The sequence below is a fragment of the Heptranchias perlo genome, chromosome 6 (assembly GCF_035084215.1).
Source record: "Heptranchias perlo isolate sHepPer1 chromosome 6, sHepPer1.hap1, whole genome shotgun sequence".
NCBI classification, from domain to species: Eukaryota; Metazoa; Chordata; class Chondrichthyes; order Hexanchiformes; family Hexanchidae; genus Heptranchias; species Heptranchias perlo.
In genome coordinates this window covers 11,121,807-11,142,090 of record NC_090330.1, presented here as the reverse complement: position 1 = coordinate 11,142,090, position 20,284 = coordinate 11,121,807, and positions in this window count along the sequence as shown.

Genomic DNA, 20,284 nt, shown 5'->3' with positions numbered 1-20,284 from the left:
AAGTAGCTTACTAACACTCACACGAGCTGCCCCCCACCCCCCCCCCTGTCGCTTGCCCCTTGCATAATGGTCATGAGAAAGGGGGCCATTTAATGGAGCCCCTGGATTTCCTTGTGGGGGGTTGGAGCAGAGTGAAGCTTGGACTGCGCGTGCAGACAGACATATTCTAATGAGATGGGAAAGGGGCGTCTGGCCTCCCGCCTCGTTCTCCTACTCTAATGTCTGCTCGGCTCCCCGGGGCAGGAACGCCTGAGGACCAAGGCCCTATAGTCTGCCCATAGACCACTGCGGACTGGAAGGGCTGTGGGGATCTAGGGACAGGCCAAAGAACCTCGGGTGACGACAGCCCTCACTATTTGTAAGCCTCTCTAGAATTTTTAGCTTCAATCGGGACCTGTTCCACACCAGTTGAACTATTAGTCGCTGGCTTCAGTGGAAGATGGGGAGATAATTGGAGGAGATGAAACAGTTGCTCACGCAGCGGCCCTGTGTGTGATGTGCTCTATAATTCTCCTTGCCCGTTCTGACTATGAATCACTTTAGGGTAAACATTGTGAGGCAAGGCTCCCAGCATCGAGCCTCACTCAACAGAGATGCAGTTGGAAGAAACATTATATAACGTCTTTCACAACCTCAGGACGTCCCAAAGCGCTTTATAGCCAATGAAATACTTTTTGAAGTGTAGGCACTGTTGTAATGTAGGAAATGCGGCAGCCAATTTGCACACAGCAAGGTCCCACAGGTCCCACCCTGGTAATGATCTGATAATCTGTTTTAGTGATGTTGGTTATTGGCCAGGTCACCGGGGAGAATTCCCCTGCACTCCTTCGCATAATGCATTGGGATCTTTTACGTCCACCTGAGTGGGCGGACAGAGCCTTGGCTTAATGACTCATCTGAAAGACAGCACCTCTGACAGTGCAGCACCCCCTCAGTCTGGAGTATCAGCCTAGATTCTGTGTTCAAGTCTCTGGAGTGGAACTTTGAACCCACAACCTTCTGAGTCAGAGGCGATAGTGCTACCCACTGAGCCACAGCTGACACCTGGGAACATCTGAAGCACCTCAAATCGGCACATTGACCACCGCGCCCAATTCTCCAATCTACATTGCCGTTAAGCATAGTCCTTTATCAAGAGCAGAGCCTCACTAAATTAACCCTTACTTGTTAGCTTGATTCGTCCCTTGGACATCCCTAGCTGAATTTGGAAATCAGATGGGGGGACTCCCATATCGTGGGACTCTGCAGGCTTGTCACCAATGCATGGACTGTCACCTTTTGTCAATTTGGAAACCATTCGGGGCTGGAATAGGGACAGTTAAGAAGAATGGATTTAACATCAACAATACAACTTTTGATTGATACCAAACATATGTTTATTATGATAGTCCAAAAAATATCCATGGCCAAGAAATTTAAACAAAATAAATTAGTCATTTCTTTATAATTGCGTATTGATATCACGAATAATCCAACCTAAATATAGTACTGTAGCAAAAATAACTACAGAGTAAACACACACACACAAAAACACACACACAGAGTGTTAAATTACAACATTTACACACTGATCTACGGATACACAGTACAAAGGTAGCCCACAGTCAGTAATTTCTTGTGTCTGATGCCAGGTTTGTGGTCCGATCGTGTAGCAGCTAGAGTTTCCATGTTTTTGCAAACACTGCCCTGGACCCATGAGCTGCGAAGAGCAAGATTTGTTTATATGCAGGTCTCAGCTTTTACCGGTTCCAATCTCATCTGGCTCCACTCACCATCCCTCAGGTTATCCATTCTCCTAAAGATCCTGTCAACAAATGAGTTACTGATTGCAGTGGACAAAATAAGAAAATCCTTTGAGTTTCCAGAAAAGCTTTAAGAAACCAAAAATTAGCCTTTTGAGAAGCTTTTCTGGATGGGCCACTCAAAAACTGGACTGTCCAGGCCCGAACTGGAGAGGTGGCAGCCCTACTAATAATGCAGCAATACAAGAGGTTCTCTTTAGTTCAGTAATGGAGAATAAGATACAAAGCTGCGTTGTGCTACTAACTGGAGGGCTTTGGAACACTTCCACTTTCAGCAGTCAACACTGTGGATCCTTTAATAAAGGCATCTGCTCTATTTAATCTGTTCACTAAACTTTATATTTAAGTTTGAATAACCTGCACTGCAGATGGTAGGAACCTATATTGATGTGTTCTCAATTGAAAATAATAAAGCATTTGGTCCCCTCCCTCCTCCGGGTATCTGGTACGATACACAATCCTACATTTGAGGGGATGGTAGACCATGCCTCCCTCTTTAAGTCCCACTCTATAATCAACTGCCAAGGGATGCACCAGGCTGGTTCAGGGTGGGAGTACGTTGCCAAAATATAATTGCAGAGTGTTGGCAATTCCAGATCCTAACTGAACTGATGATGCTTTCTTTCCGCAGACTCATGCTGAAATATTGAGCAGTGAGCTATTCAAGCATGAAGTGATGGTTAAGTGCTTTAATGAGCTTCAAGTCCCCTTAATGCAGGATAGCAGCAGACTGAGACTGCATATTAGTGGGTAGATTGATTAACAGTGTTAATTCCAGTCTTTGTAGAATGTCCGATTCCATCTGGAAGAATGGGACGATGGCATGATGTATCATAGTATCATAGAATCATAGTAGGTGCACCACAGGAGGAGGCCATTTAGCTCATCGTGCCTGTCCCGACTCTTTGAAAGAGTTATCCAATTAGTCCCATTCCCCAGCTCTTTCCCCATAGCCCTGTAAATTTTTTCCCTTCAAGTATTTGTCCAATTCCCTTTTGAAAGTTACTACTGAATATGCTTCCACCGCCCTTTCTGGCAGTGCGTTCCAGATCATAACAACTCCCTGCGTCAAAAAATGTTTCCTCATGTCGCCTCTGGCTCATTTGCCGATCACCTTAAATCTGTGCCCTCTGGCTACCAACTCTTCTGCCACTGGAAACAGTTTCTCCTTATTTACTCTGTCAAAATCATTCAACACCTCTATCAAATCTTCTCTTAACCTTCTCTGTTTTAAGGAGAACAACCCCAGCTTCTCCAGTCTCCAAACTAACTGAAGTCTCTCATTCCTGGTACCATTCCAGTAAATCTCTTCTGCACTCTCTCTAAGGTCTTGACATCCTTCCTAAAGTGTGGTGCCCAGAATTGAACACAATACTCCAGCTGAGGCCTAACCAGTGTTTTATAAAGGTTTAGCATAACTTCCTTGCTTTTGCACTCTATGCCTCTATTAATAAATCCCAGGATCCCATATACTTTTTAATGGCCTTCTCAACTGTCCTGCCACCTTCAAAGATTTGTGCACATATGACCCCAGATCTCTCTGTTCCTGTACCCCCTTTAAATTGTACCATTTAGTTTATATTGCCTCTCCTCATTCTTCCTACCAAAATACATCACTTCACACTTCTCTGCGTTAAATTTCATCTGCTATGTGTCTGCTCATTTCACCAGTCTGTCTATGTCCTCCTGAAGTCTGTTACTATCCTTCACATTGTTTACTACATTTCTGAGTTTTGTGTCATCTGCAAACTTTGAAATTATACCCTCTATACACAAGTCCAGGTCATTAATATATATCAAAAAGAGCAGTGGTCCTAATACTTCCCTCTAGTCTGAAAAACAACCATTCACCACTACTCTCTGTTTTCTGTCCCCAAGCCAATTTTGTATCAATGCTGCCACTGTCCCTTTAATCCCATGGGCTTTAATTTTGCTAACAAGTCTATTATGGGGTACTTTATCAAATGCCTTTTGAAAGTCCATATACACAACATCAACTGTACTACCCTCATCAAATCTCTTTGTTACTTCATCAAAGAACTCAATCAAGTTAGTCAAACATGATTTTTCTTTAACAAATCCGTGCTGACTTTCATCTATTAGCCCATGATTTTCCAAGTGCCAATTTATTTTGTCCTGGATTATTGTCTCTAAAAGTTTTCCCACCATCGACGTTAGGCTGACTGGCCTGTAATTGTCAGTTTTATCCCTCTCCCCTTTTATGAACAGGGGTGTAACATTTACAATCCCTCAGTCCTCTGGCACCATCCCCATATCTAAGGAGGATTGGAAGATTATGGCCAGAGCCTCTGCAATTTCCACCCTTACTTCCCTCAGTAACCGAGGATGCATCCCATCTGGACCGGGTGACTTTTCTACTTTGAGTACAGCCAATCTTTTAAGTACTTCCTCTTGATCTATATTTATCCTATCCGATATCGCTACTACCTCCTCCTTTACTGCTACAATGGCAGCATCCTCTTCTCTAGTGTGGTATTGATATGGCGATTTCCCATATTGGCACTCTAACCCATGGCATCATAGAGTGGTAAGGCGAGGGCTGAAAGACATTTTGGCCCATGCAGTGATTTCCTGATCTCAACTGTGCCATCAGCAGGAGATCCTGAGAAGAGCACAGGTGTTTCACTGCAGGGAAGGGAGAAATTTAATGGACAGGCTATCCCGATCCATTCTCAAGCAATGTGCCCAGAAACCAGTGCAAGAGTGACACTCAGAAGGGCCGGTGAATGCTATATGGAGTAGAGTGAGCTCAGCGTGTGGAAGTATCAGGCTCAATAGGAACGCTTAGACCATATGGTATATCTGCAAAGGTAGCATAAATACACTGATACTTTAGCACTTGGATCAGACCAAGAACAAATTATTGTTAATATTAGGCCTAAGAAGAAAAAAGAAAACATGAAAGGATTATTTAAAGTTGCAGAGAGAACATTTCTAGTGTATGTAAAATATAGCAGTTACTGGTGGGTGGAATGTCCAACGATACTAGGGTTGAGTTATGTATAATCCATCGCCACTCTCCACGCTGAACTACATTGGCTCTCCGCTCCCATTGCATTAAATTTAAGGCATGGTAGTGCAGTGATTGTGGTTCTGGACTCGTTATAAAGAGGGTGTGCATTTCAATCCCACAGCGAGTTATAAAATTGAATTCAATGGCCTAGAAATTGGTTCCCGCCGGTGTGAACCAGACTGCAAGGATCGATCTGCGCTCCGGAACAGGTAGGCCTGAGGCACACCCGATATTGGATCTCGGGCCTCGTTTACATGAGGCCGGCGAGCTGCGCGTGACTACCTGCTGGGTGTCCACAGGCAGCTCACTGGTGAAAAGGATTTCAATTTCGAGCCGTTGCATTTGCCGGCAGTGGGCTTCAGGGGTAATTCCCATTAATGACACCGTTTTCAATTCCCTCTATGTTTCCCTGCAGTGATGATGAGTTGGCAGGTCAGACATTGCTGGCCGTGATCGGACCATCAGCGACAAAGGTAATTGTCGAAAACAAAAAATCAATTTCTGCTTTAAATAAAAAAAGAAAAATCGGACTATGCTAAGGTTGGGTTATGTTTAATCCAGTTTGTCCATCGCCCCTGAGTATCTGATTGGGAACAGGAATATCATGCTGAGTGCTCCCAGCAAAAGTAGTTCGAGGGCGAGACAATTAATTTCACCGGTCCCTAGGCATTGACTCCTTAGTGGGTTATGGCTTCATTCCGCCAGTCTCTCTCCAGTATCACACCCAAGTGACCATTCCTGATGCGGGAGCCTTAACAGTAAGTGTGGGAAAGTGTTTCATCTATAGAAAGCATTGCAACTGAGCTCACCCCTGTCTTCAGCTGGTGTCCACATTGTCACTTCCAGCAGGGGTCACTGGTCAGCGATCAGGACTGGCCACTGTTGCCAGTTCTAGCATCCCTATTGGTGATGCAACTGAGGTCAGCTCACTCAGTACAACATCACTAAAAAAAATTATGTGCTCATTATCACATTGCTGTGCACAAATTGGTTACCATGTTTCCTACATTACAACAGTGACTACACTACAAAAGCACTTCATTGGCTGTAAAGCACTTTGGGACATACTGAGGTTGTGAAAGATGCCATATAAATGTCCTTTTTTTCTTTTTTACAGACTAAGGATTGAACCTATGATCTATTATGGTTTCACTGCTCATTAGAGTAAAGTCAGTAAGCCATTGGCAGAGCATGAATAACTGCTTTAAAAAGGTCCTGTATGAATATCTGTTTGGGAACAGGAGGATCATACACATCATAGGAAATGATTGCTCCTGTACTGTTGGTGCAGGGTGAGAATATTGTCAGGGAAGACCAGTAGGTGAAGATTGCATGCTAGAGGTGAGAGGATAGATATTCTGGAGTTTTGCTTGATGACCTTGGGGGATCAGACTGCACACTTATGGTGTACTTTCTCTCCAGAGGTTAAATGAACAAGATAGGGTCAAAGACAGCATAGATTTAGGGTTGCCAACTCTAGTGGGACATATTCCTGGAGGGGTCATCACATGACCTGCTGCCTCCAACCACCCTGCCCCCACACTCCTGCCATTGGTCGCTCCAACATATCCATTCTCATGGTGCACTGCCTTCTCATGGCAATTGAAAAGCAAATAGTCTCTTCATTACCCGACTGGATGGTTCTTGACTGTCAGTCAAACAACCTTTTTTCCCCATCTCCAATATTTTTATAATTAGCAAACAAAAGTGTTCAAAGAACATTTAAAATCCACAATTTTTTTTAATGCCCCTGTGATTTTTCTCCTGGGTTGCTTGCAGCAGTGCCTTGGAGATTAGTCTTTAATTCCTGGAGGCTCCAGGACAATCCTGGAGGGTTGGCAACCCTAGATAGATTGATTGTAAATGGCCAGTGAAAAGGAGCTACCTTGATGGGTCTAATGATCATTTCTCACTTCATCCTTTCTTGAAGCATTAAGTAAAATGTTTGATGAAAAATACTGATTAGGCCATCTTTGAGCTACTGTTTAGCCTATTGAGAAATAGTTCTTTCAAATAGATTAGACAGCCTTCCCTCCAACACTTATTTGCTTTGAGTTGAGTGCGGAGAAGCCAAGAGCTACTGCTGCGATTAACAAAATAAAGTTGAATCATGGATTTTACCTGGGGCACCAAGAGTTATCTGATTCTTCGCAGTTCAGAACTGCCACAGCATCAGTGTTTGCTACAGGCAAAACTGTAGTAGAGATCACAAATCCAAGCTCAGAGGAAGTGAGAGATATCACTGCACAGCAACAGCTAATAAGGTCATTTGCCAGGTTTTGATGTTGGTGAAATGAACAAGACTTGTCCTGATCTTAGGAAGCAAATGTCTCCGTTAGTTAGAAACATTTTTTTTTTCAAATTCCCAGATTTCCAACAGAATGGCAAATACTTCAAAAATCCCACAGGATCCCATGTTATTTGTGTAGGTTTCCCTCAACCAACACTATCAAAATCAATAATAGATGAACTGATTATTCATCTGATTGTTATTGTGGGATCTTGCTGTGTGCAAAAATGGCTGCCAATGTTGCCTAACAACTGTGGCTGCACTTCAAAGCAATTCATTTAATGTGAAGTGCTTTGGGATGTTTCTGAGGGAGGTGATAAGGCGCTATATAAATACTAGCTTTTCTTTCTCTTTCTAACACTTGCTTTAAAACTATTCAACGTTATATTCTTTTCCTTATCAATTCATCTTGACTGATAAATAGTATTTGACGACACCTTGATGTCTGCTCTGTGTTACAGCAGTGCAGCTGACAGCAGCCCCGACTGCCGTGACATCCTGTAATATAAATAAAGTGACACTAGTGCCGCTGGCATAGAGTCCCACCGTTGTACAAAACTCTGGTTAGACCGCATCTGGAGTACTGCATTCAGCTCTGGGCACTGCACCTTAGGAAGGATAGATTGGCCTTGGAGGGAGTGCAGCGTAGATTCACCAGAATGATACCTGTGCTAAAAGAGTTAAATTATGAGGACAGGATGCATGGACTAGGCTTGTATTCCCTTGAGAATAGAAGATTAAGGGGTGATCTAATTGAAGTGTTTAAGATGATTAAAGGATTTGATAGGGTAGATAGAGAGAAACTATTTCCTGTGGTGGGGGAATCCAGAACAAGGGGGCATAACCTAAAATTAGAGCTAGGCCAATCAGGGGTGATGTCAGGAAGCACTTCTTCACACAAAGGGTAGTGGAAATCTGGAACTGTCTCCACCAAAAAGTGGTTGAGGCTGGGGGTCAATTGAAAATTTCAAAACTGAGTTTGGTGGCTTTTTGTTAAATAAGGGTGTCAAGGGATATGGAACAAGGCGGGTAAATGGAGTTGAGATACAGATCAGCCACAATCTAATTGAATGGCGGAACAGGCTTGAGGGGTTGATGGCCTCCTCCTGTTCCTGAGTCCGATGTTATTTCTCCAATGTCACCGGTACTCTGAAATCTGCTGCACGGTGTAAATTAGGCACCTGGAGACCCAGCGCATTGCAGAAACTCTTCATGTAGCCACAGATGTGCAGTATAAAGGCGGTGTAAGTGATGTTATCAATGTATGCTCCAATCCTCACAAAGTGCATCTCAGATGAAAGAATTCAAACGACTAATTGGTTAAGCAATTTGCAGTACTTCCTATTTGAATGTATACCAATTAGTTGATTAGCTACTAAACATGCCATTTGACAACATTCCCTAGTTTGGAACTGAGACTTACAGACACATTTAAAGTCTGATCTGTGCAGAGTTCAGCCAGAGTCGCGGTGGGGTTCTACAATAGTTACATTTTTAAACAGACAAAGGGGTCTTCTTCTGTGGCTTACCTTTCACCTTTCGTTGAGATATAACATAATTTCTCGCAGATAACTTGTGGACTATAAATGTATCAGCTTCCATTATTTTCCAACGGTTACTTAGTCCCTGGATGGTAGTTTAAGCATTAAAGTTTGCCTATAAATATACAGGCACTTTAAAGCCAACATTTCTTTCTGGTTATTTCCGTGGCAACCTGCTGGATTAAAGGAGCAACGTTATCTGGGAAATTATCTTGTGAGGTAAATCACCAGGAGCAAGACTCCTGTCTGCTATTTGTAGCAAAATGGTAAACGGATTCTTGATACTCCCATTTGCGATGTTAATAAAAATAACAAAGAGTCATTCCTCCCCAAATCAGTTAAGAGAAGGATGCAATGACAATTGGCATTGGAAGGATGTTATTGAGTTCTGATTGCTGTTCACACTCACTAGAAATGTCCTTATGCTTTTAATTAATAATTAGGTTCATTTAAAAAACGGATTGGGCTGGAACTTGCCAGATTGCTAGAGGGGCATCTCTCGGAGAGGGCTGTTACTTAGACTTTTTTCTGCACCTTTCAGCTCGAATATTTTTTTGCGCTGTAACTTGCCGGAAGTGCGAGCTGATAACGGGGACAACGGGACGTCTGGGACCTTAGTGAGCGGCGGGACTGACAATCTATCTCCTTAACCAATGAGATTTAAAGATTGAGAAAGAAACGAAGGAAGGACGGAGAAGTAAATAGGGTGAATGAGAGTCAAACCGAGTGCAGAAAGAGAAAGAAAGAAAGAGTGGGAAAGAAGGGTTGGATTAAGAGAGAGAGAAAAAAGAGACAAAAAGGAAAATTAAGAACAAAATGTAAAACTTTAAAATTTGACATTTTTAAAATCTCCAACAATTTTTACTACCTGAAGGAATGAGTCTAAATTGTTCCCTTTCTGAGCCAGAGAGTTTGATTGGCAGTGATTAACAATTATTATGTTGTTAAAAGGTTTCTTATGCTATTAATTACCAGACTTAATTTTCTATGGCGAGTTTAATGGACAATTAATGTGCAAATCCAGCAAGTTCTTAAAAATAACGGGGAGGCTAAGGGCCAGATGCTACTTGTGCGAAGCAAACCGTGGAGTAGCATAAATCAACCAGCAAGTTCTGGAAATTCGCAACTCACGCGTATCTCTTACTCCCCCTGAACTTGCTGGCTGATTTGCACATTAATAACGGCGTGCTTCTTTAATGCGCCATTATTTTTCCAGCGAGATCTGGCCCATTATAAATGTTCCCACCACAGCACTGTCTGCATCTGCTGCAGCACAGATTGCCGCAACGGCCAAGACAGTGCCAGAGGTGGGGGATTTACTTATCGTATTGCCATGGACGGCAGCCCTGACTTACAACGTGACTGCTGAGATAAAAAAATGGAGTTGTGGTGCTTCTGCCATTGTTGTAGACAATCAGTTAAAGGAGTGGTCTTCCTCGGTTTTACTGGCAGTAACTGGAGTATCAACGTAAACACCTGTAGCTGGTGCCTTAAACTGCTGCCAACACTAGTGATCTACATGTGAACTCTGATATTTGCAAAGCTTTTACTAAAGCTGACTATCGATGTGGGAAAAAAACATTCCCAATGAGCTATGGTTCAGATTTCCCACAAGCAGCCTGAGCATTTAGGTTCAGTGGTAGCACTCTCACCTCTGAGGCAGGAGGTTGTGTGTTCAAGCCCCACCCCAGAGACTTCAGCACATAATCCACTTCAGTGCAGAACTACGGGAGATGCCGTCTTTCAGATGAAATGTTAAAACTGAGGCCCTGTCTGCCTTCTCAGGTGGATGTAAAAGATCCCCACAGTATTATTTGAAGAAGAGCAGGAGAGTTCTTGTGGTGTCCTGGCCAACATTCATTCCTCAACCAATACCTAAAGCAGGTGATCTGCTCATTTATTTCATTGCTGTTTGTGGAACCTGGCCGTACATAGATTGGTTGACGATTTTTCCTACATTGACTACACCTCAAAAGTACTTAATTGGCTTTAAAGCATTTTGGGAAATCCTGAGTTCATGGAAAACATTATATAAAGCACTGTAGGGGATACTCGTGAACATCGACATTGAACATATAGCTTTTTGTGACCACAGGCCATTTGGAAAAACTAGCCTTTCAAGTTGCTGAACTGAATGGATTTTCTCCAGCCACAGGGAGAAGAGACACTCGCAGAATATGAAAGTCACGGTTTCTAACTTTTAAACAATTGCACCCATGCACGGTTTAAAAGGCAATATTTTATCCCATGAAAACATTAAAAGGCACTGACAAGCAACAACAACAACAACTTGCATTTCTATAGCGCATTTAACATAGTAAAACGTCCCAAGGCGCTTCACAGGAGCGTTATCAAACAAAATTTGATACCACGCCTCATAAGGAGATATTAGGACTGGTGACCAAAAGCTTGGTCAATGAGATAGGTTTTAAGGAGCAACTTAAAGGAGGAGAGGGAGGTCGAGAGGCAGAGAGGTTTAGGGTACAGAACAGCTTCTACATACACACTTGATTAAAACTTTTTAAGCTCTGTAAACACCAATTTGTTAATTGTTGATCTAAATGATTTAAAATACTTGGGTCGAACCAACCTGAATGTCCTTAAATTGTCCCGTTCCTGTATAGTAAAATAAAATTCGAACATTTTTGCACCATAGTACGTTCTTGTTCAGTGTTTAGGAACATAGGAACAGGAGTAGGCCATTTAGCCCTTCGAGCCTGTTCTGCCATTCAATGAGATCATGGCTGATCTGTGATATACCTGCCTTAACCAAAGTTATTAACAAAAATCTATCAATCACAGATTTAAAATTAACAATTGAGCTAGCATCAATTGTCATTTGCGGAAGAGAGTTCCAAACTTCTGCCACCCTTTGCGTGTAGAAATGTTTCCTAACTTCACTCCTGAAAGTCCTGGCTCTAATTTTTAGGCTATGTCCTCTAGTCCTAGAATCCCCAAACTGTGGAAATAGTTTCTCTCTATCTACCCTATCAGTTCCCCTTGATATCTTGAAAACTTTGATCATATCACCCCTTAATCTTCTAAATACCAGGGAATACAACCCTAGTTTGTGGAATCTCTCCTCGTAATTTAACCCTTGGAGTCCAGATATCATTCTAGTAACTACACTGCGCTCCCTCCCAGGCCAATATATCCTTCCTGAGGTGCGGTGCCCAGAAGCGAACAGAGTACTCCAGGTGTGGTCTAACCAGGACTTTGTATAGCTGTAGTATAATTTCTACTCCCTTGTATTCTAGTCCTCTAGATATAAAGGCCAGCATTCCATTAGCCATTTTGATTATTTTCTGTACCTGTCCATGGCATTTTAATGATTTATGCAAATAGACTCCTAAGTCTCTTAGGACCTCCACTGTTTCGAGCTAGTCACCATTTAGAAATTACTCTGATCTATCCTTTTTAGGTCCAAAGTTAATGACTTCACACTTGCCTACATTGAAATCCATTTGCCACAGTTTTACCCATTCACTTAATCTATTAATATCTCTCTGTAATTTTATGCTTCCATCTTTTTTTTATTCGTTCATGGGATGTGGGTGTCGCTGGCGAGGCCAGCATTTATTACCCATCCCTAATTGCTCTTGAGAAGGTGGTGGTGAGCCGCCTTCTTGAACCGCTGCAGTCCATGTGATGAAGGTTCTCCCACAGTGCTGTTAGGTAGGGAGTTCCAGGATTTTGACCCAGCGACGATGAAGGAACGGCGATATATTTCCAAGTTGGGATGGTGTGTGACTTGGAAGGGAACGTGCAGGTGGTGGTGTTCCCATGTGCCTGTTGCTCTTGTCCTTCTAGGTGGTAGAGGTCGTGGGTTTGAGAGGTGCTGTCGAAGAAGCCTTGGTGAGTTGCTGCAGTGCATCCTGTGGACGGTACACACTGCAGCCACAGGGCGCCAGTGGTGAAGGGAGTGAATGTTTAGGGTGGTGGATGGGGTGCCAATCAAGTGGGCTGCTTTGTCCTGGATGGTGTCGAGCTTCTTGAGTGTTGTTGGAGCTGCACTCATCCAGGCAAGTGGAGAGTATTCCATCACACTCCTGACTTGTGCCTCGTAGATGGTGGAAAGGCTTTGGGGAGTCAGGAGGTGAGTCACTCACTGCAGAATACCCAGCCTCTAACCTGCTCTTGTAGCCACAGTATTTATATGCCGTTGAATGTCAAAGGGAGTTGGTTAGACTCTCTCTTGTTGGAGATGGTCATTGCGTGGCCCTTGCCTGGCGCGAATGTTACTTGCCACTTATGAGCCCAAGCCTGGATGTTGTCCAGGTCTTGCTGCATGCGGGCACGGACTGCTTCATTATCTGAGGGGTTGCGAATGGAATTGAACAATCAGCGAACATCCCCATTTCTGACCTTATGATGGAGGGAAGGTCATTGATGAAGCAGCTGAAGATGGTTGGGCCCAGGACACTGCCCTGAGGAATTCCTGCAGCAATGTCTACACTGCTTACAATTCTGTCTACCTTTGTGTCATCGGCAAACATGGATATGTGGCTCTCTATCCAGTCATTAATAAATACAGTGAATAGTTAAGTCCCAATATAGATCCCTGTGGGACACCACTTGTCACATCTTTGCCAATTTGAGTATCTGCCCATTATCCTTACTCTTTGTGTCCTGTCGCTCAGCCAATTTCCTAACCAGGTCAATAATTTGTCCTCAATTCCATGAGCTTCGACTTTAGCTAACAGTCTCTTTTGAGGGACTTTATCGAATACCTTCTGGAAGTCCATATAGACAACATCCATAGACACCCATAGACATGGATTCATGACATCCAAACAACATCCATAGACATTCTCCTGTCCACTATTTTAGTCGCCTCTTCAAAAAAATTAAACCAGGTTCGTCAGGCATGACCTACCCTCTACAAATCCATGCTGGCTCTCTCTGATCAGCTGAAAATTTTCAAGGTGTTCAGTCACTCTACCCTTAATTATAGACTCTAGTAATTTCCCGACAACAGATTTTGTAGCTCTTACTATCTGTTTTGTCACTCTTTGCTGTTCTTTGTATATCTCCCAGTCACCAGGATCTGTGCTATTTCTTGCATTTTTGTATGCTTTTTCTTTTAGTTTTAAGTTTTCCCTTACCTCTTTTGTCGTCCATGGCTGTTTTTTTTTGGCAAGTGGAGCTCTTGCCCCTTAGGGGTATAACCTGGTTTTGTATCATGTTATAGAATCATAGAATCATAGAAGTTACAACATGGAAACAGGCCCTTCGGCCCAACATGTCCATGTCGCCCAGTTTATACCACTAAGCTAGTCCCAATTGCCTGCACTTGGCCCATATCCCTCGATACCCATCTTCCCCATGTAACTGTCCAAATGCTTTTTAAAAGACAAAATTGTACCCGCCTCAACTACTGCCTCTGGCAGCTCGTTCCAGACACTCACCACCCTTTGAGTGAAAAAATTGCCCCTCTGGATCCTTTTGTATCTCTCCCCTCTCACCTTAAATCTGTGCCCCCTCGTTATAGACTCCCCTACCTTTGGGAAAAGATTTTGACTATCGACCTTATCTAATTCCTTTTAGAACACCTCCCACTGATCTTCTGTCGTTTTACCCATTAACAGATTTGTCCAGTTTACTGTGGACAATCTCTGTCTCATCCCGTTGAAGTCGGCCTTACCTGAATTTAGAGTCCTAGTAGCTGATACAGGTTTATCCCTTTCAAATACAATGTCCATAATTCCAATAATATAATTCCAATAATTACATACAATATCCTTCTAAAATGGTGATACACTTAAGTCAAGTGCCTTCACTGTAAGCAGAGGCCCGATGTCACTTGGAATTTGTGGGAATCTGCTCCTTTGAATAACTTCCTTCCTGCCTCCCAATTTGGAACCTTACCCTTCTGGAAATGATCTGCGCTCAGTGTCAGACTACAGCCAGAATCATTAACAATGCTCACCACTCCAGTAATGTGTCTGGATTCTTGGTGCCATTCACATTAACTGATCATTTAGCTAAAGCTAATAATGTGATGTGGCTGTTTATAAATTTTTTTAAAATACCAAATACGTTTCTCACTCATCAAGTACTGACTGTGTATTCTTTCACTTTGTATTTTATGTATGTTGGGTTTCATATAATTGCCCTTTTAAAAAAAAGTGTTCATTTTAAATCTTTTAGTAGACATATTTTGGGCACATGGGATAAACCAACATAATAGAATAAATATTAACAGGGAGAATATTTTCACAGATTTCCCACCAGTGTGATAAAAATAACACATATTGTAAAAAGCATATATTGGCCTAGAAATTCCTCAGCAGTTACACCGAGATCCCACCGATGACGACCTCTGCCACAGACCCTGCTGAAGTTCGCGGGGTCAGGGGAAGGGGTCACAAGGAGAGGTGCCTTTGGCCAATTGGGTGCGGTGCCCTCCAGCAGAAGACACTGGAAATGCTGGCTCACTGGTCTCGGAGGAACATGGGTGATGGGTCAGTGGGCCACTGGAAATATATCTTTTACAAAAACCTTTTTCCTCTCATGTTCAGGGGTCCAGACCTTGATCCAGACCTGGAACCCCCTGGTGGGCGTCACTTCTATTGGGTGTCGGAGAGATATTCCTGGTGAGACCAGGCATACCTTCGCCAATACTGCACTGGGACCCGACTGAGGGCCAGGATGCAGGAACTCACATCTCACACCCTCTCCCCCACCCACCCCCTTGCATCGATGGCCTTGTATGGATGGGAAGGGTCTCCGCCTCCACAAAGCCAACCAGGAACTACAGTGTTAGGCTGGGATTTGACATATCCAGATTCCACTGATGTTACTGTGGATCTGCCAGAACAGCCAAAGAATTGAGGCCTCTTCGTATATAGAGAAGGATGACACTAATAACATGCATTTTTAGAAGAATGTTTATTTCCCGACCCTCTTCTTGACTGTCACCAATGATTAAGTAGTTTGCAGGTGATACAAAGATTGGTCGTGTGGTTGACTGTGAGGAGGAAAGCTGTAGACTGCAGAAAGATATCAATGGATTGGTCAGGGCAGAAAAGTGGCAAATTGAATTCAATCCGGAGAAGTGTGAGGTAATGCACTTGGGGAAGGCAAACAAGGCAAGGGAATACACAATAAATGGGAGGATACTGAGAGATGTAGAAGAAGAGAGGGTCCTAGGAGTGCATGTCCACAGATCCCTGAAGGTAGCTGGACAGGTAGATAAGGTGGTTAAGAAAGCATATGGAATACTTTCCTTTATTAGCCGAGGCATAGAATACAAGAGCAGGGAGGTATTGCTAGAACTGTATAAAACACCAGTTAGACCACAGCTTGAGTACTGCGTACAGTTCTGGTCACCACATTACAGGAAAGATGTGATTGCACTGGAGAAGGTACAAAGGAGATTTACGAGGATATTGCCAGGACTGGAGAATTTCAGCTATGAGGAAAGATTGGATAGGCTGGGGTTGTTTTCTTTGGAAAAGAGGAGGATGAGCGGAGATTTAATTGAAGTGTATAAAATTATGGGGGGCCTAGATAGAGTGGAGAGGAAGGACCTATTTTCCTTAGCAGAAGGGTCAATAACCAGGGGGCATATATTTAAAGTAATTGGTAGAAGGATTAGAGAGGAGCTGAGGAAAAATGTTTTCACCCAAAGGGTCTTCTTTCCTCCCTATTCACCCAGAGGTAGTCTGGAACTCACTGCCTGAAAGGCTGGTAGAGGAAGAAACTCTCATTGCATTTAAGAACATAAGAACATAAGAAATAGGAGCAGGAGTAGGCCATCTGGCTCCTCGAGCCTGCACAGCCATTCAATAAGATCATGGTTGATCTTCTACCTCAACACCATTTTCCTGCACTTTAAAAGGTGCTTGGATGTACACTTGAGGTGCTGCAATGTACGAGACTATGGGCCAAGAACCAGAGAATGGGATTAGGCTGGATGACTCTTTTTCAGCCGGCACAGACATGATGGGCCAAATGGCCTCCTTCTGTGCCATAAATTTCTATAAGTCTATGACCATGGTGTATTAACCCTCCTTGTCCTTCTCAACCTCTCTGCAGCCTTTGACAATGTTGATGCTTCTCCTCCATTGACCAGCTTATTGAGGCTATCCTGGCTTGCTTCCACTCTTAGCTACCTGATTAGACCACCTCTAACAATGGCTATTTTTCCCACTGCTGCACCGTCACCTCCAAGTACCCTGAAGGATCCTTCCTTGGGCCTTACCTCATGTTGTATATTGGCAACATCATCTTCAGATATGGGGTCAGCTTCCACATGAATGCTGATACGCAACTTTACCTCTTTCCCCCATTTCTCTCAATCGCTCCAATGTCTTTTGGATGAGACACAATTTCCTCCAGCTAAACTTTGGCAAGACCAAAGCCATTATCTTTGGTCCCCACCATTAACTCTGTATCATTGCCAATGATTCCATCCCCCTCACTCTTTCAGGCTGAAGCAGACTTTTTGCAACTTCAGCATCCTATTCAATTCTGAACGGAGATTCTGACTCCATTTCCTCTCCATCACAAAGACCGTCTACTTCCACCTCTGTAACATTACCCATCTCCACTCCTGCTTCAGCCCATCTACTGCTGAAACTCTCATGTGTGACTTTGTCACCTCTAGACTCGATTACTCCTATACCCTCCAAGAACTTTAGCTCATCCAAAACTTTGTGCCCATATCTTACCCCACACCAAGTCTTGCTCACCCTTGTCTTGTTGACCAACAATGTCTTTCAGTCCACCATCGCCTCAAATTTGAAATTCTCTTTCTTGTGTTTAAATCCTTCCATGGCTTTGCCCCTCCCTATCTCTAACCTCCACCAGCACAATAACATCCCCTACAACATTTCCCTGACCCCAGGCTCTTGTGCACCTTCATTTCATTTGCCCTCTCATTGCAGCTATAGCTTCAGCCACTAGAAAGATAGAAAAAGATAGAAAGAAAGACTTGCATTGCATTTATATAGCGCCTTTCATAATCTCAGGGTGTCCCAAAGCGCTTTACAGCCAATTAAGTACTTCTTGAAGTGTAGTCACTGTTGTAATGTAGGCCCACCACTCCAGTATTCCCTCTTTGAATTCATCTGCTTCTCTACTTCCCTCTCTTCCTTTAAGACCCTGCTTAAAATCTAAGGATGAAAAAACTTAAGGATAAAATCTACCTCTTTGACCAAGCATTTGGTCATCCCTCCTAACTCGCTGACTGGCTCAGCCCTCATTATGGCTCCGTGAAGCATCCTGGAACATTTTTCTATGTTAAAGGCACCCAGCAGGTTGTTGTTGTTTTCTTTCCTCCTCTCCTGAAGGCGTGGACTTTGGCTCAGGGACACCGGAAGTCCTCTAGTATCTCAGCCAAGTGGACTTCCTTCATCCGTGAACATAGACAACTGGCAGGTTATTTAAACATGGGGAGTATCATAACTAAAACCTAATCCTGTCCCCATCCAACATCCAAAACACGTGCATGTCCCAGAAATGGTTACTGGAGAGAGATCAGGGGCAGGAATCCTGGATGATTCACTGCCTCCACCCCACCAACCCCCCCCCCCCCATTCCTAACCCAGGGACGCTGTTACCAAATGAAGAACTCCAATCACTGCCCTGGCTGAGATCAGCTATTTCAGCACAGACTGGGAATTGAACCTGAAAAAACATTCTTGGTCTCTGTGGCTCAATTTGATGCCAGACATGGATCTTGTCATATTCTGTGCTGAATGGTCAAATGGTAATGGAAACAGGGAGAAAATTTCTGCAGTTACCATCCCATATGAGTGACGCAATAGGGGTGAAATTGTTCTATGCCAATAAGACAGAAAGCGAGTCGGCAGACGGTTTTACAATACACCCAATTTTCTTTTGTGTTGAAGTCAATGGAAAAGAAAATAAGGACAGGTGTATAATGGGCTGCCCCGGAGCCTGTTTCTCACCACTGGCACAGACCAATTTCATCCCCAATATATTGGGCCGGATTTTGCTCTGAGTGGCGAACGAACGGCGTTAGCCATTCATTAGACTTTCACTTGCCCACAGAATTTCTATGGGGTTTTGCCCGGCCAGTTACTGTCAGTGGGAGATCCAAATGGCATGGTGCCCTCTACAGGGCATCTGGGACCGGAGTGAACAGGGCAATTAACTGTGCATCTCCTTAACTAATCAGATTGAAGAATCATTAATGGGCAGCGCAGTGTCTGAATCAGGAAGTGTAAGTTAGAATAATGGATTCAATGTCAAATCAGGTACAGAAAGAGAAATAAAGAGAGGGAAAGAAAGATTGGATTAAAAGAGAGAGATATAAAAGAGACAGAAAGAAAAAAATATTTAAATGCTTTTTTTTAATCTCAACAATAATTAAAAGCTGAAGGAATGAGACTCCACACCTGTAAGAGTTAATTTTCAGTGACAAAGAGGTTGTTTGTCAGTAATTAAGACTTACCACGTGTTAAGAGTGCTTAGACTGGAATGGACAAGGCCTAACTTTTTCTGGCGTGTTTAGTCCGTATATATGAGGTAAGTACAGGAACTTCATGCTGTTTAATACATTTGACTGGTGAGTCAGAAGGCGAGATGCTATTTTCGGGAAGCTTATGGAGGGGCAGCACATCACTTTGCGGATTTCCACGTTTAACTGCGCATATGCGGTCGTCGGTTTACACATAAATAACGGTGAGGGCTGTTAGCCTTGCTGTTATTTTCACAGGAAAATCCTGCCCGTTGTGTATAAAGAGGCAAAAGGTCCATTAAAGAATTTCACTCGAAGATAATCTTATGTTAATAGGTGGTTAAGAGCTCCGCTTTCCCTGACAAGAAAGCAATGTGCTGCCAGCAGTATAACTCAGACCTGCTGGCTCTGTGCTGCTCTTAGCAGGTAACATTCTTAAACTAGTATCTGTAGCATGATTGCACACGGACACCAGGTTGACGAGGGACAATCATAGAATCATAGAAAGGTTACAGCGCGGACGGAGGCCATTCGGCCCATCGAGTCCGCGCCGGCTCTATACAAGAGCAATCCAGCTAGTCCCACTCCCCCGCCCTATCCCCTCACTTCGCTTGTGAAAAAACAGCAAGCAAACTCAGGGGATTTGTATTCGAAACCGATCACGCAGATCATTCCTCTCTAACCTTGACGGATGCGCCATAGGACGGGGAGGAGTGGCACATGCTGCACAGCGCCAATGTCCCCGGCTTACATCGGGCACATATGCCCTTTTTCTACAGTCAGGAAAATAGCAAACAGGTGGAGCATAAACACCAGCACAGATCAGTTGGGCCGAATGGCCTGTTTCTGCACTGTAAATTCCGTGTAATTCTATGTAATTTTAACGTAAGCTGCAGCCTGTAACACATGAATGGCTCATATCTCCTCAACCTTGACTGGTCTGTCAAGCTGCAGTAAAACATGTTCAAAAGAAGAGTGCCCCAGAACGCCACAGCTAGCAAGAGCTTCAAACGGAAAGGAGCTAATTTGATGAAATATTTAGAATCTCAGCGTGTAAGTGCCTAAAGGAATAATTCTAAGGCCCCGATTGTATTCAGTGCTACAATGCTGCGTGTTCAGATGCTTTGCCGTTTGCCACTGCGGCTATTCCGAGTGTGCACCACTATATAGGAAACACCTGCACTCAGC